Source organism: Lactuca sativa, chromosome 4 (assembly GCF_002870075.4).
Source record: "Lactuca sativa cultivar Salinas chromosome 4, Lsat_Salinas_v11, whole genome shotgun sequence".
NCBI classification, from domain to species: Eukaryota; Viridiplantae; Streptophyta; class Magnoliopsida; order Asterales; family Asteraceae; genus Lactuca; species Lactuca sativa.
Genome location: NC_056626.2, coordinates 355289774 through 355306083, shown reverse-complemented (window position 1 = coordinate 355306083; position 16310 = coordinate 355289774). Strand labels below are relative to the sequence as shown.

The 16310-nt window shown below is 34.3% G+C and overlaps 1 pseudogene; it reads left to right on the top strand.

Moving 5' to 3' along the window:
- Positions 1 to 11648: 11648 nt before the first annotated feature.
- On the top strand, positions 11649 to 11766 carry LOC128134039 (5S ribosomal RNA; annotated as a pseudogene).
- The last annotated feature ends 4544 nt before the right edge of the window (positions 11767 to 16310 follow it).

The window sequence follows — 16310 nt, the reverse complement described above, 5'->3', positions numbered from 1 at the left end:
GGAAATAGCAGGGAGATGATGGAGTTAGTGAAGGATAGGACCTTCACAGTGTCAAAGGAAAAGTCGGAAATGAGACTTTGCCTTGGGAAGGCAAGGGATTTGCGCAAGGAAAGAAGTGGAGAACCCCTGTGGGTTCAGTGCAGTATTCGGTGGAAGGCCAGCACAGGTAGGCGGCTGGTGTTGGGTATTGGAGGCAGATCGCAGGCGGTGGGCCATGGTAAACTTCGAGGACGAAGTTCAGTTTAAGTGGGGGAGAGTTGTAACACCCAGGATTTTGAAAGCCAAGAAAGTAAAGGAAACCCTAAATTTAAGAGGGACTCGACGAGTCAAAGGAAGGACTCGGCGAGTCGGAGCGGGATCCGGGTCGATAAGAAAGTGACCAACTCGACGAGTCGGCCAAGTGGACTCGGCGAGTCTGGTCTGTGCGAGGAAAACCCTAAATCCGGGGCTTGGAGCCTATTTAAGCATCTTAATCTTCTTCCTAGGGCTCCTTTACAGCCTCTTGCACCCAGAACGCCGCACCTTAAGCCCCCATTGTGTTCATTCAAGCTTCTAGCCATTTTTGAGTGGGTTTAAGGAAGAAGAAGGAGTGGGAATCCTTGAAGCATCAGGGAGTGGCTTTGGATCTGAAGTTTGGGAAGCATTTCAGAGCATTGGAAGGTATCAATTCGTTTCTCTCCTCCATATTTTTCCTTGGTTATGAGTTTTGGGGCTTTTAAGCCATGTTTAAGACCAATCTTGAGCTTGAGGTCCAGATCTGAGGTTGCTACCTCAGATCCATGTTTATTTTGGTATGTAATCCCATAAAGTATCAGCCATTGGGTGGAAATTGGAGTCTCTTGGTCCTAAACCCTAGCTATGGGTGTATTTTGCCTAGATCTCACTCTCTACACGTAAAGGTTGCAACTTTACGTGGGAAATAGGCTTGGGGAGGGTAGATCTATAGTTTGGAGCTCATGCATGACTCGGAAGTCCTCTGCATGTAAGTGGATCTTAGTGGACTCGACGAGTCCTTCGAGTGGACTCGGCGAGTAGCTTGAAGATGAGGAGGAACTCGACGAGTGGGATGAACAGCTCGTCGAGTCGGATGAAGATGGGCATGAACTCGGCGAGTTGGATGAACAACTCGTCGAGTTGGATGAAGTTTGTCGTGTGCTCGGCGAGTCTGTTCTTAGACTCGGCGAGTCAGGTCGAGTGGTCCCAAACCCTTCGAGTTAAGACTCGAGTCAGCGAGTCGAGCCGGGACTCAGTGAGTTGGACAGGACAGGAATCGAGAATCAATAAACTCGGCGAGTCAGGGGCTGACTCGGCGAGTAGAGCCGCGAGTGGAAGGACTCTGGATTTATGCACTCGGCGAGTCAGTAGGGTGACTCGGCGAGTAGGGTTGACCTGGAGGGTTGACTTTGACCAGGACATCGACTTTGACCAGAGTTGACTTGGTTAACCTTTGGAGGTCAGTTAGACTAAGTGTTGGGTTGTTATTGGTAGCTCGGGGAGCTAGCAGAGCAGCAGTTCAGAGTTAGCGGTCAGGTAGCGGTCAAAGGGGTTAGCAGCAGCAGTTCAGCAGTATCAGGTGAGTCTCCCTTTGTATGAATGGGTCTACGGCCACAATGCCGGCCCATGTAGTTATGAGTAGAAGACCCGGGGGTTAGCCCTAGGCACAGTATGCTAGTATGATATTTGGACGAGGTCCAATGACAGAGGGCGGGTGCCCAAGGAGCGGTTTATGTAATAGTTTATACTTGTTGTCTGTGTGATACTTGTATGTGCCTGGTAGGGAGGTGAGAGAGGGCGAGGTCCCGTATCTCACCAATAGCAGAGTGTGGATGGTGTTCCATATCTCAGTAGTAGCAGAGCAGGGGCGAGGCCCAAGTTAGGAAAGGAGTGAGGGTGGGCTGGGCTCGAACCTCACTATCAGCAGGAGTATGGACGAGGTTCCATGACTCATCAGTAGCAGAACTCGGGCGGGGCCCAGAGATAGGCGAGGCCTTAGAGCAAGGGTTGTTAGTATATGTTTAGCTTATGTAATGTTACGTGATACGTTTATGTGCTATTATATGTTAGTGGGCGAGGCCCTGTGACAGGCGAGGCCTAAGTGAAACAGATCTGTATCCGAGCGAGGCTCGAAGCCAGGCGGGGCCTGGAGCGGCGGGGCCGTTGTAGCGGGCGAGGCCCGAAGTAGGGGGCGAGGCCCCGGATAGCGGGCGTGGCCCAGTATGTGCAGTATGTGGTTATGCATGGTATGTGGTAAGGTGGGGAACTCACTAAGCTTCGTGCTTACGGTTTTCAGTTTTGTTTTCAGGTACTTCCGGTAGCGGAGGGAGGAGCTCGGAGTGATCGCATGACACACACCATAGATTAGTCAGCCTGGGAATGTTTACTCTGATAATAAACAAGTGTTTTGAAAACTTATACTCAGATGATGTTTTGGAATGATGTCTTTGTTTAAAGTAATGTTTTATTAAAAAAAAAAAATTCTGGTCTTGAATTTTGGGATGTTACAATTATTTATTATAATTGTATTTGACTTGTTAGCGTGGGGATTCTCTGGTCCAGTAGCTCGAGCAGCAGAGGAAGTGTCAGCGGAATGAGGTGAGTCTCCTTCACTCTATCTGTGGGTCGAAGAAACCAATATCGTCCCACTAGATTATTTTTTTAGTATGATAATTACCTTTGTGACAATTACCTGTTATGCCTGTATCTGCTTGATGTCTGTGTGACTCTTATTGTTAGATTATATGTGTTAGCAGTAGGGGTGAAATAGACCCGATACTGGTTGAAAGATACCGAAGGGAGTGAAATAGACCCAGTACCGGTTGGAAGACATCGAAGGGGGTGAAATAGACCCAGTACCGGCTGAAAGATACCGAAGGGGGCGAAATAGACCTAATATGTTTTTTACTATTATGTATATATGGTATAGGGTATTTTAGGGGAACTCACTAAGCTTTGTGCTTACAGTTTATGTTTATGGTTTCAGGTACTTCTGGTTCAAAAAGGAAGGGTCTGGCGTGATCGCAGGGCTTCCACCCATATTTCCGCAACCTTATGATTTTTGGGTTATACTCTAATAACAATTTTACTTTGACATATCCTTGAATGATTAAAAAGGTCAAATGGTGTTTATGATTGAATTAAAAATAGAAATTTTACCTTATAATTTTTAGGGTGTTACAATATATATATATATATATATATATATATATATATATATATATATATATATATATATATATATATATATATTCCATCAATAATTCAAATTAACATGCTCTTGTGAATGCTCTGAAAAATATATTTTTCCTAATAATGCCACTCTATCTTTTACCTCTGTTGTTAATTAGGTTGTTTTTTATAGGTGTAGGTGGATTGTGTGTGTTTCCACTATCTTTGTGTCCTTGGTGATGAAGAAAATACATAACCTTAAGGATAAAGCAATACATGTATTCGAGTTTGTCTCTCTTTCTTCTTTAGGGAAAATGACACTGTAGCACATCTAAGTTTGATTTTTCCTCGATTGGTCATTGAAGTTATTTTTTTGTACAATATGTCATTAAGCTTGACATTTACCTATCATTTACACAACTTTCGAACTTATGAAGCATTCAACCGGTAAACTCGCTGACTTTGCGTTTAATAAAAAATTGTATTTAATTTTATAAAGCCATATAGTAATTTCCACCTATTATCTCTAAATATTATTAAAAGAGAACTCTTAATTCACCATTGAAGCAATCAAGTCCCTTAATTGTATTTCAATCATATGATTTCCACCCTTAGATCAAATTGATGACATCATCTTCTCCAAATAGAATTCAAACGTTTAATTATAGAATATATAAATTTACGAATTACATTTCCAACACAATTACATTAAATTATAGAATCTTTAATTATAGAATCTATTCATACTTTATAAAATATATTTCACAATTCGATCACAATTACATTTAATTATAGAATCTTTAAAATTAGTAATTATATTATCAATTGAAGCGTATCATTCTATTTATATATGAGGCGTCAGTTTCTCCATAAATCTAGCCAAAAACATGAATAGCCGCCCCCATCTTTCTCCTCTATTTTTTCTCTTTAACCAGAATTCCTTAATCCTATTCTTCCTCATGTCAATGGTTGTGCTTCAATTGATGCTTTGTGTGTTTATAACAGAATGTAGCACCATAAGGTGGTTCCTTTTGGCTCATGTATTGCCTCTTCCTTGCATCTCCAATTATCACACCTCTGTTTTGGCTACAACTAAATCCGCACAAACTGAAGCAAGCATCTCCTTCAAGACATCTTTTGACGATCTATGTCATCATTAACCCTAATTAATATTGTTCATAATTTAGTTTCATTATTTATAGTTTTTGGCTTCAAAATTCAAACCTGATTAGTTTTTTCTTTAAAAAAAAACTCATTAAATAAGCATATCAATAGTTATGTTAACTTTAATATATATTAAAACAAAAATCTTATGATATCATCTGAAACAATCTGAGTCATTGATTGTATTTCAATCTTATGTTTTCCACCCTTAGATCAAATTGGTGACATCTTCTTCCCCAAATGGAATGTATTTAATTCCAATAAAAGCTTTCCAATTGTCAAACAAAATTAACTTAAATCCATTGAAATAGAATGTATTTAATATTAATTAAATTTTTCCATATTTTAAATCTTGAATTTCCGGTTATAAAGGTTTTAAAATATTCAACTTTAAAAACCAATTACTGAAAACCATTTCAATTAGGGCATTAAATATCAACAACTAATATAAATCCGTTTATATTAGCAAACCATTAATATAAAATCCATTCTATTAGGAAACAATTAATACCAAAAAATCAAATTGAAATTATCACATACATATACGATTCATCATTGAATTTGCGGCTCACATTTATTTTTGACGTTGCTTTTCTTCAAACCTTCTCCTACAACATAATTCTTATTGTTTATCACTTCCATTATCATTATCTACTTCAAACCTTTATTGTTGTGCACTAGAAGGTTAGTACCTTCTTTCGTCTTTTTATATTTTTTCGATTATTTTTTGTTCATGTATCAAATATATGTATTCATATATAGTTTGATATTCTTTGTCACAGCTTACATGAAATCGACTAACTACTTTTCTGAAACTTTTCAAAGAAATAGGAAAATATATTACGTACTTTTAATCTAGAAAAAAAATAATGTACTCTGATGGAAACCAGTTAAAACACAATATAGCAAAGTACTTTGATAGAATGGAAAATGCACCCTACCCATTTTCCTGTTCATGGTAATCAATTTTTTTGTGTATTCGTTTAGCATGATACTTCCATTTTTTATCCGAATGGTAAATCATTAATTTAGTATGTATAATGTTCATCAGAAGGGTAAATCAGCAATTTAATTTAAACAATGATCAAATTGTGAGTTGCTACTATTTCTGTTTGTTTATTAATCTCAATCTGGTTACTGTTTTTGATTGTATATAATATCTTAAATTGTAGGCTCAATTACAGGGATTGCAATCTTGATATAGAACTCATATAATCTATTAAGATAAATATATGGTAATACCAAATGGAAAATGGAGGATAAGAGATATTATTTAGTGTTTGAATGTAAATTAATATCCTAATATGATGGTTGAATTACAACATTTCTAACTTTAAATTGAAATCATAACTGAAGCTTATTGATATTGTATGATGGACTTTTTTAAACTGTTAAGTACGATCTTAAGGTTTGGGGGGCAGAAAGGTATATTTATTTGTGATAGAATAAAGAAGGAATATTCAAATTTACCTTTTTGAAGGTATCAATAAACTTCTAAAATTATGTGATTTATTTTAATTTAATTGCAAATTAGATGCAGAAAACCTTTAAGTAAGGAAACATAAGGGCAAAAGGGTAATTCAACTTAGGGAACTAGAAAAGCATTGGGCTGGAAAAGAAATTCAACACTAGATATTGAGATGACACGTATACTAAAATGATTTTTTTAGCATGATATTTCCATTTGTTATCTGAAGGCTAAATCATTAATTTAGTATGGACTATGTTCATCAAAAGGGTAAATTGGTAATTTAATTTTAAAATGGATCGAATCGGCTGTTGCTACTATTTATGTTTGTTTGATTATCTCAACTTAGTTACTGTTATTGACCTTATTGTCAAATATAATAACTTCATATTATACCATTTTTAGGAATGTACGTGTAAAGTACATTACGATAACATTTTTAACAGTAACTTGTCGTGATTTTTTTGTGTTGTAAATGCCTTTTAATTTATCTTTTATTCACTATTAAGGAGATGGATTTTATAAACAATTTAATCTACAAAGGGTTAAACTATAATTATTCTAATTTGTATATGTTTATGTACATTAAATACAAATTTCAAAGATTGTTTTCTATCCCTAAAAAAATTATGTTTCTATTTTTGTAATCTCATATAACATCATTCAGTCTAGATTAAGTCAAAAAAAAAAAACAAAAATGTATAGTTTTTCATATTAAATTCTTAACCTATTAACTTGGACTCGATACTCAACAACCTTTACAAACTGTAATAGCTATGTGATTTTTTACAGTTTATAGCAACATACTTATCATGAAAAAAGAACATTTAATTTAAGCTACAACTTAGTTGTTTATCGGCAACAACTATATACAACACTTAATATCAACATCCTTGTCTACCAGTTTCTCTAAATATTAATACATGAACCATATCAAAAGTAGGCTAAAAAGTTAGAATCTAAACTAGGATTGATCATATTTCCTTGAATATCATATTTACGGTATTATAGAATTTTTTTTATTTGATTGTAGAATCAAATTGCATACTTACAATTAACATTTTTTTTATTTAACTTTGTATGTAGGCATGAAACAACAATAAGTATATTTTTGAAGGAACATTGTTCAAAATAATCTGTATAATCTAAAATACATGTTAATTTAGTTCATTTCTATACTTTCCTGTAGCATTGGATTTATTTGTCATGTTACATTCAAAATATGGGTTATTAGAACAGACGCCTTAGGTGTTAGACGAAATGTATCAAAGAATCGGACATGAGTTCTCTACGCTCACCTCACAACTAGGTATAAATTTTGGTTTTTTTTCTAGATTTTTAGCATTATGTGTTTTTTATGTTTGCAACTTTGTAGTGTTACATGTTTTTTTGTCTCATCCTCAGGTTTTTCTATCTCTGATACGGCTTCATTTTTTATATTTATTGTAAACTATCGATTCAATATTGTTAGGGTTTGTATTGTAATATGTCGAAGTATTGTTTTTGTTACGAAGGGTTGTTAGTATTCGTAAGTTGTGTCTTCGAATGTAACTTTATATTTACTAAGGCATTTTAACGAAGCTTTATTGTCTAGTCCTTAGTATTTTATTATGCTTTTGTACGCCTATAAATAGGAGTCTGTACGATGTGAGAATATAACTTTTCACACACTTTACAGAGAATTCTGTTATACTCTGTAAATCAGAAAGCATAATATGAGCTCATCAAAGATTATATTTACTCTCTTGTTCATCGAGATTCTTCTTTCTTAATTCTTACATAAATTAATCTTTAAACTCGATTACAAATCTCATCAATTGGTATCAGAGCAGGAATCCTTTCTGTGATCTGATTTTCATTCGATCAAAAAGGTTTTTGAATCCACTGTTTGATTCAAAAAGTTTCCGTCCTTTTCGAATTTGAAATTTTCATCTAGATCTCAATCTAGGATTTGATTATGCAAAAAATTTTGTTAATCGAGTGTTCTTTGTGTAATTCTAAATTGAATTATACAATTTGATTTTCAAAATTCTCAAAAGTCAAGTTTCATCTTGAAGTTTTGGTCCGTACAACAATGGCGTCATTCAATCTTAATTCGATGACTTCATTTTCTCATTTACTTGGATCATCCACAAAAATTCCAATGCTTATTCCAGAATATTATGATCAATGGGCAGATCGTATGGAAGATTACTTGAATGGATTGGATGAAGAATTATGGAAGTGTATCACAGGAGAAGTTAATCAACCTGCACAAGTACAACCTATAGGCATGTCTTCAAGCAGTTCTGAAGTTGATAATCAAACCGATTGTTTAAAACGTCTGGAGAAGAAGTGCATGAGGGAATTAAGAGGTGCATTACCTCCTGTTGTGTACAATTACATCAGAACTTGCAAAACAGCTAAAGAAATCTGGAAAAATCTCAAAGATAAATTTCAAGGAAGTGAAAAGACGAAAATCACATCTGTAAAACAATGCCTGGTGGAACTCAAAGACTTTAAACAAAAATAAAATGAGTCAATTGAAGCATACTATGATAGGTTCAACGAGTTAATCTATCGTTGTAATCGTTATAGTATAATCAGGTCATCAATGGAGTACAATTTGATATTTGTTATGGGACTTCGAAAGGAGTGGAGGAGTGTGAGTATGATAGTGAAAAATCAACAAAGTTTTGATACTTCGACTTTGAATGACTTGTACAATCAATTGAAATCTCATGAAAATGAAGTTAATGAAATAGCTGAAGAAGCTGTAGCAAGTCTTGGTGGTCCTTTGGCTCTAGTTTCAAAGGTCTCAGAAAGAGAGAATGATAAAACGAAGTCTGATGAAGAAGAAGGTTTTTTGATGAATTCTGACGATGAGGCAGTTGCTTTTTACTCAAACAATAGGGTAAATAAATTTTTTAAGAAACCTTTTAATCCAAAGAAGTCATCAGATTCGAAGGATAGCTTTGAGAACAAAAACAAACTGGATGAGAAGAAAATAAATATGAAGACAGATTCGAAGAATGAAATGGAGAAAATGAAGATGCTATTGAAAGGTGATACAGGGATCAATTGTCATTATTGTTATGGAGCAAATCATTTGGCTGTGGATTTTCTGTTGAGAAAGAAGGAAGAAAAGAAGAGTAAAACAAAAGATGAAGCTTACTACACAGAGAAACTGGAGGAAGTCAAGAAGAAAGCAAAGAATATGTCATTAATGGCTCATGGAGAAACTGAATCAGATGGCACATATCAAATATGGTCTTCAGGTTCAGATGATGAAGAGATGAAAAATCCAACTCATGGAGCCATGTATGCAAAAATGGAAGAAGATTCAGATAATGAACAGACTGACGAAGTGTGTGGGCGATGCTTCGTTTCGAAGTCTACTGACAAGTCGCCTATGACTACTAAGGTACGTAACATTCTTGAATCTTTTAACATTCCAGTTTCTACATATAATTCTGAGTTAGTATCTTTTGATGAAACTGTTATTTACTTTGATTCAATCATTGTGTCTGCTAGCAATGAAGCCAAAAAGTTAAGTGATCAATTACTAGAGACAAGAAAAATGTTGGATTCGAAAGTCACTAGAATTGATTACTTAGAATTGCAAGTTTCAAATATCATGGAGGATAGAGAAAAAAATAGGAAAAGAAATAAATTTGTTGTTAGCCCAGAGAAATATCTTTTGTAATTCAGCAAAAAGATTATATGGAAAATTAACTGAGTTACATCATTCATGTGAAATTAGTAAGGAACAACATAGAAAATTACTACCTTTTTTAGCTTATGATAGAGCTAAGGTTGATAGTATTTCATATGATTGTGAAAAAGAAATCTCTGATTTTAACAAAATCCCAGATGATAGATTTAGATATGGAATTGCAAAAGTTGAAGATTATCTTGATGCTGCTGATTTAGTAAAAATTGTAAATTAAACCTTAACTAAATCAGAACAACTTCGAATTTTGAAAAAGACTGAGAATTCTACATCTAATAGTGAAACTAATATTGCTGATATTGAAGATAATTCTGATAATATTAGTGAAATTAGTGATTTAGAAGATGTAGATTGTTCACAGTTGTCTGTCATAAATGTTGCAAATTCATTTAAAGATAAAGAAAATTGTGAAGATTTATTAATGAAAATTGAAACTAATAAACCCTCAACTTTGAAAGTTTGTGATATGGAGTTTGTGGAAATACATGAGATTCAAACGGATGATAGTGACAATGAGGAGGAAAATTCAAATGCGAAGCCAATTCAAAAGATGAAAGAAATTGAAATTCCTCGAGTGGTTGTTGATCAAGTCTATTTGGATACACAAGAATTTGAGAAAATTCTTAGTGAAAAAGGTGCTCATTTTCTTGAATCGAACACTGTTGTTTATCCAATCTTCAAATGCACTGATGATGTTGTGTTTCCAAATCAAGTCTTCGTAACAACAGGGAATGTTGAAAATGTAAAACCTGAATTCAAAAAGATGGTGGAAGAAGACAATAAGCAAACGTCAAATGAAGGATTCTTTTCAAATCAAAGTACAGTTGAGAATAATCTTACAAAGAATTCATATAAATTTCAACATCATAAACCAAAAAGGGTTTGGATTGAAAAATCAAAAGTGGAAAAGAAGGAAATTGTTTCAAATGCAAATATGTTTTCAAAACAAGAAAATGTTAAAAATGATGATAAAACAATTAACAAAGCAATAAAACTAAATTCAAAAGAATTTAAAGCTCAAGTTGAAAATTTTTCAAAAGAGAATAATATTTCAAAACGTCAAGCAAGAAAAACAATTTTTTGGCAAACTGTTGAACCATCAAAAATGAGATCAACAAATTTTTCAAAAAGAAGAAAAGTTTTTAAAGAAAAATCTCAAATTTTTGAAGAGAAAAGTGCTTCATTTTCAAATAAAAATTCAAAAGTTTCAAAAGAAATAAAATCTACATTACCAAGAAAAATTTTTCAGAAAAAGGTTGGAAATCAAATTTCAAAGGTTCAAAGCAAAGACATCTTATCATGAATCATATCTTTCAAAACCAAAAGTTGATTATGTTCCAAATTCAGCAAAATGTTATAATCCTCTAAAGAAACAAGCTGACAAAGTTTCATATGCAAAGGGTATAACAACAAAGAGAAATATTGATCATTGGTAGGAAGGAAAAGGAAAAATGTATCAGTCAAGCAAGTATTCGAAACAACAGATACAAGACACATATGACAAATATGTCAATCCTTCAACAAATGGAAGTTCATCATCCAAAGAGTCAAATATATCAGTTAAAGTTTGGCAGCCAGTCACAAAAGCAAAAAGAAAAGAATCACAAACTCAAGATGCGAAGGGTGAAGTTAGTGAAAATTTGAAAATAATAAAAACTCATATATCTGAACCTTCGAATGAAAATGTTAGATTTATTGACAGTTTCAAAAACAAAGTATATGATTGGGTTAATGGTTGTAACTTCCAACTGAATCATAAACCTAATATGAATGGACCCAAGAAAGCTTGGGTACCTAAATTTTTCCAATGATTGTAGGTACTTTGTGACGAGCAATATGATAACAAATGGTACATTGATAGCGGTTGCTCACGTCACATGACTGGGAAGAAGGAAAACTTGCGTGATTTTCGAAGCCTAGAAAATGGAGGAGTGGTTAAGTTTGGTAATAATCACAAATGCAAAGTCAAGGGTTATGGGAAAATAACAAATGGTATCAGAGCTAGGGCACGGGTCGATGTGTTCGACAGGGACGTCGAACCCTATAATGGGGGTGAAGGTGGGTTGCACCTAATCCTACATCGGCTTGGAAGGAGAACGAAACATCTCCTTATAAGGGGTGTGGATACCTTCCTTGTCACAACGCGTTTTAAAGCAGTGAGGGCAGCAGATCCCATAAGAACTCTGCAGTTAAGCGTGCTCGGGCGGGAGTAGTACCAGGATGGGTGACCCCCTGGGAAGTCCTCGTGCCGAGTGGCCCAAAGTGGACAATATTGTGATACGTGTCAGAGGGGGATGTTACAAATGGTATCAGAGCTGTGTGTTGAAGGTTTGCAACACAACTTGATAAGTGTTTCATAACTTGTTGTGGGTACTGGCAATCAAGTTCTTTTTAATGAAGAAGGAAGTGTTATTTCGAATATCAAAACTAAGGAAGTGTTACTGAAGTCAAAAAGAAAAGGTGACATGTTTACATTGGATATTGTTCCTATTGTAGGCAAACCTGCTGTGTGTCTACTTTCGAAGGCTGCTGCTGATGTTAGCTGGTTATGGCACAGGAGATTATCACATCTCAATTTTCGAAACATCAATAAACTTGTCATACAAGATCTGGTAAGAGGTTTACCCATTCTTAAATATGATAATGACAGTTTGTGTGCAGCTTGCGAAGTAGGAAAACAACATAAACAAGGTCATCCAATCACAATAGATTCGAAGATTGTTGAACCCCTTGAACTCCTACATATAGATTTATGTGGTCCTTCAACAGTTGCTACTCTTAACAAGAAAAGGTATATTTTGGTAATCATAGATGATTTTTCAAGATTCACGTGGGTTTATTTTCTCAGGTTAAAATCCGAAGTTCCACGAGTGATAATTGATTTTATCAAAAAGATGGAAGATTCATTGAGAAAGACAGTTCGAAAAATTAAAAGTGATCATGGAACTGAATTCAAAAATCATGTCTTCGATACATTTCTGGTGGAAAAAGGAATTTCACATAATTTTTCATCTCCTTATACACCACAACAAAATGGTGTAGTTGAAAGAAGAAATCGATCATTATGTGAAGCTACAAGAACAATGTTGGATTTTTCGAATCTACCTCAATATCTTTGGGCTGAAGCTGTTTCAACAGCATGTTTTACTCAAAATCGATCATTCATTCATCGACGGTTTAATGTTACTCCTTATGAAATCATCAATAATCGAAAACCTAATGTCAAATTTTTCCATGTTTTTGGATGCAGGTGTTTCATAATGAATCTCAAGGATAATCTTTTGAAGTTTCAAACAAAAGCGGATGAAGGAATTTTCTTGGGATATTCACACAATTCAGTTGCTTATAGAGTATTAAATAAGCGAACTCGCAAAGTGGAAGAAACTTTTAATTTGACATTTGATGATCATTATATTAAAAAGTCAAATCATAAATTTGTGAATTATCCTATTTTGCAAAGTTCTTCAAATATAAATGATTCAATTTAAATGAATGATGTTGATTATGCTTCGATTTTTGGTGTTTCAGATCAAGCAATTGATGCAGAAAGAAATGTAACTGATAATCAAATATCAGACAATTCGATGTATAACAATGATTCAACTTCCAATTTGAATCAACACCCAAATGAACAAACTGATGATCCAGTGGAGGGGGAGCACTTGGAATCAAATACTTTTGTTGAGGGGGAGCGTTATAGTGAAAGAGATAACATGTCAACAAATGTTAGTGTCGAAGAGGAGCAAATTATTGAAAAAGAACCGATCAATGAACCAGAGAAAAATATCGAAACGGAGTCAATCATCGAGGGGGAGCATATACTAGAGAATGATCCAATTCTTGAAGAAGAACATTTTGATGATGCTGATGATTCTATTTCTATAAATGGATCAGAAATAGATGTAATGTTCGAAGATGCACTTTTGGATTTTGATCCTAATTATCCACCATTGGATAAATGGACAAGAAATCATCCAAAGGATCAAATTCTTGGTGATCCACAAGCAGGAATCATGACGAGAGAACAACTTCATGCACGAAATGAGGTACTGAACAATCATCAAGAGTATTACATGTTTAATGTTTTTATTTCCAAAATTGAACCAAAGACAGTTAAGAATGCAATGGAACACTTTGATTGGGTTGTTGCTATGCAAGCTGAATTGTCTGAATTCGAAAGAAACAAGGTTTGGAGATTAATTCCAAAGCCTAATGATGTGTCAGTTGTTGGACTTAAATGGATTTATAAAAACAAAACTGACGAAGATGGAAACATTATTGGAAATAAGGCCAGACTTGTTGTTAAAGGATATTCTCAACAAGAAGGAATTGATTACGAAGAAACATTTGCCCCTGTCGCAAGACTCGAGGTTGTTCGTGTTTTTCTGGCTTTGCAGCCCATAAAAATTTTGATGTCTATCAAATGGACGTCAAATGTGCATTCTTAAATGGAGAACTCGAAGAAACAGTATATGTTGAACAACCTCCAGGTTTTATAAACTCTGAGCATCCTGATCATGTTTATATTTTAGATAAAGCTGTATATGGGTTAAAACAAGCACCAAGAGCATGGTATGCAACTCTTACATCATTTTTGAAGCAATCTAAATTTAAACAAGGTTCAGTTGATCCCACTTTATTTCGAAAGAAAATTGGGAATCATCTGATGCTTGTTCAAATTTATGTTGATGATATAATTTTTGGCTCAACTGACCCTGCTTTATCTAAAGAATTCGAAGATTTGATGAAAAGCAAATTTGAAATGAGTATGATGGGCAAAATTAATAACTTTTTGGGTTTAAATATTAGACAAAACAGGGAAGGCATATTCATCAATCAAGAGAAATATACGAAGAATCTGTTGGAAAAGTTTGGAATGACGAATAGCACAAGGTTACGAATACAAATGGCAACGGGCATAAAGCTAACTCCTTCGTTAGATAAATCTGTTGTTGATATTACTTTATATCGAAGCATGATTGGGTCTTTATTGTATTTAACTGCAAGTAGACCTGATATTATGTACTCGGTTTGTAATTGTGCTAGGTATCAATCAAATCCACGAGAACCACATCTCACAGCAGTAAAGAACATTTTCAGATACTTGAAAGGCACTACTTCGTTAGGATTGTGGTATCCTTCGAAAACAGGGTTCTTTGTACAAGCTTATTCAGATGCAGATCTTGGAGGATGTAGTCTTGATCGTAAAAGCACAACTGGTGGGTGTCAGTTGCTAGATGGAAAGCTGGACAGCTGGCAATCGAAGAAGCAAACATGTGTATCAATATCAACCGCTGAAGCTGAATATGTTGCTGCAGCTGCGTGTACATCACAAATCATTTGGATTCAAAGTCAATTAAGATATTATGCAATTAATATGAAAAATATTCCTTTATATTGTGACTCACAAAGTGCAATAAGAATTTGTCATAATCCTGTGCAGCATTCAAAGACAAAGCACATTGCTCTTCGATATCATTTCATCAAAGATCATGTTGAAGAAGGAAATATTGAAGTTCATTTTGTGAAAACAACGGATCAATTAGCAGATATTTTTACAAAGGCTTTGGATGAAAAAGCATTTCTTCGGATATTAGATGGATTGGGAATGATTGATGGAAATTCTCTTCAGACCACTAAAAACGAAGAGTGATAGTCTGAATCATTTGGTGAATGGGTGGAAAGAATGATAAAGTGTTCAGAGGTTACTATTCATGGTCAACGCTTCGAAAGCTTCGCATTCGGAAGTTTTTAACAAATCATCAGAGGTTACTGTTCAGGTCAACGCTTCGAATGCTTCGTATTCGGGACATTTTCAACACACTCCAACTAAGGTTAGATTTTTTTTAATTTTTTTGACAAACCTGAAAAATCAAAAATATTTTCTTTTAATTGAAAATTCAAAAATCCAAAAAGATTTTATTTTTGTTCTTTACTTTTGAAAAATCAAAACTACAAAAAGATTTTATTTTGTTTTGTTCTTTCATTTTGAAAAAAAATTCAAAAATCACAAAAATATTTTTGTTTTCTTTGTTCTTCAAACTGTGTGTGTTGAGAATTTCATACAGGGCAACAATGCGAAGAGGTCATACATTTCTGTTTATGTGGGAAGGTATTAAATTTCTTTTACAAACTAGTTAGGATGTCCCTAGAAGCATGCTGCTGTATGTAGACCTCAAGCCTTGAATGATTCTATGTGTGAGAAATGAAAGCCTTGATGAAATTATCTCATGAACATTTCTACCTAACAAGGCTTGTATTCACATAAATCAACAAGAGCTACCTTACTCTTCTCAAATAAGTTAAGAGTTTTCTGTTTTGTCCAAATATAACAGAGGTACACTTCGTTTCTTATCCCATCTTTTTAAACCAAATAGTTCTTAAAATCCAAAAAAAAAATTTGAAAAATATTTGTCCTTGAGGTCTTTGGTCAAACCAATCAAAACCTAGACAAATCACAACTCTGTGTTTAAGATCTAACATCATGAGTCCGTGATGAAAGTGAAACCCAAAATTCATACACCTTTAAGGAATTGACGGGGAACTATGTTCCAGATCTTACGAAGCTTTTGCTTCAGTACCTTTTATACTCCAAATCATATTCATTTCTTTTGAGTGATCTTAATCAAACATTCAAAAACTACGATGTTTGTTCCCAAATAGATCCAGCATAATTTTTTTATGAATATGATTTCCGTGTGAGTATATTTTCAAAATCTTTGTTAATTTGAATATCATTCGCAACCAAGTTGTCACTGACTACACTGGTCATACAACTAATTTTGTTTACAATTACTCACC